Source organism: Zingiber officinale, chromosome 8B (assembly GCF_018446385.1).
Source record: "Zingiber officinale cultivar Zhangliang chromosome 8B, Zo_v1.1, whole genome shotgun sequence".
In the NCBI taxonomy this organism is placed as follows: domain Eukaryota; kingdom Viridiplantae; phylum Streptophyta; class Magnoliopsida; order Zingiberales; family Zingiberaceae; genus Zingiber; species Zingiber officinale.
The window spans coordinates 29,672,558-29,674,521 of NC_056001.1; positions in this window are offsets into that span (position 1 = coordinate 29,672,558).

A 1,964-nucleotide genomic window follows, 5' to 3' on the forward strand; every position below is an offset into this window, starting at 1 on the left:
AAGGCAAGCAACACTTAGTGTACCAATGCTGCATGCAGGCAATTAACAACTTAGGAATCCAAAATACTTAAGTCTTTATGCATGAATAAGTTCTCGTACTTATTAGTATTCTTCCGTTATGAGCAACTGAGTCATGGATGGATATGCATGATTACATGGATTAGGCCATGACCAATATTTGAATTATCTTGATCTCTCCTTGCTCATAATCAGCACAATGTTCTTTAAGTAGCTCATTTGACACTTCTTTGAAACACTTTGCTCGAAGTCTTGTAATTTAGCTTTTCGGAAGTGACAAATGTCTCCTGTAACTTCAACCCTTGGACATAAATGATTCTCCCCTTCTTGACAAGGATTTGCCTCAAATCATCACCTGCATCAAATGGGGACAGATCAGCAACATTAAAAGTAGAATGTACACCATACTATCACATGATAGCTCAAGTTTATAGGCAATATCATTGATGCACTCTAATACTTGAAATGAGTCATCGCCTGGAGGTAATAGTTTAGAATGACGTCTTTCTGGGAATCGCTCATTCAGAGGTGCAACCAAATCGTTTCTTCTGGTTCAAACATAACTTTCTTACGCCCTTTGTTAGCTTGTTGCATGTATTGTTGGATTCTTTTATCAATATTCAGTCATGCTTTTCGTGAATCTTCTTTAGGAATTCAGAATTCTATTTACCATCTAAGTTTATATGCTCACTTACAACCAAAGGAATCAAATCTAATAGTGATAAGGGATTGAATCCATAAACAATTTCAAATTGAGAAAATTGAGTCATAGAATGTATGCTCCTATTGTAAACAAAGTTAACATGAGGTAGACAATCTTCCTATATTCTCAAATTGTTGTTAATGACTGCACAGAGTAAAAAAGGACAAAGTTCAATTGACCACTTCAGTCTGTCCATCGGCTTAAGGGTGACAAATAGTAGAGAACAATAATTTAGTTCCAAATTTCCTCCACAAAGTCTTCCAAAAATAACTCAAAAACTTTACATCTTTATCAAAGACAATAGTCCTAGGCATGTCATGTGACCTAATAACCTCTTTAAAGAATAATTCAGCTATATGTGATGCATCATCTGTTTTATGACATAGAATGAAATGGGTCATTTTGGAAAACCTATCTACTACGATAATCAGCGTTAGGACGAAACGCGGTGGAACCTTTGAAGCAGCAGAGGACTGAGCCATGACCACAATCAATTCACGCTGAAGCAAGAGGAGAAGGATCGCTTGGGTCGACTAGGGCTACGATGTGATTCCATCTCGACCGATCGGATTCGGCCTATTGAACCAAACTGCCAGTTCGATTGCTAGATCAACTCGACTCGTTCATCCTCCCTTATAATAAATAACTATTTATTATTATTCTTTTAAAAATTGTTTTTATTGTGGGTAAAAATTAAAGTGTCCAGTCCTATCCCAACGCTGTTAAAATTATAACGCATTAAATATTATTATATGAATTCTTTACCAATTTAATTAAAATGATTAAATTTACTCCAATTAATTAAAATAATTTTCACATTAGTGTAGTAGCTAATAGCTATGTCAACAACTTAAATCAATTATGGTCCTAACTAGGAGGACAACAGTAAATTGATTTGAATTAATTTGGAATGATTTTAATTTAACTTTGAACAATTTTAACTAAGTTGATAAAAAATATTTGATATAACAATGATTCATCTATTGTAATTTAGATTAATTTAGAATAATTCTATTATGATCATAACTACTACGAGCATATAGCAGTTATGTTCATAGTTGTTACAAGATGTAACATTGATAAAAGTATTTTTGAGATTAAAAAAATTATGGTGATAGCTATTTTAATATTTTTTTAAAAAAAGATCTCACGTTTTTTTTACCCTTTTTTATTTTAAATTTTATTAATTTTAAATTTTATATAAAAAACAAAATATATCGTGGAAATTAACATTAATATTGAG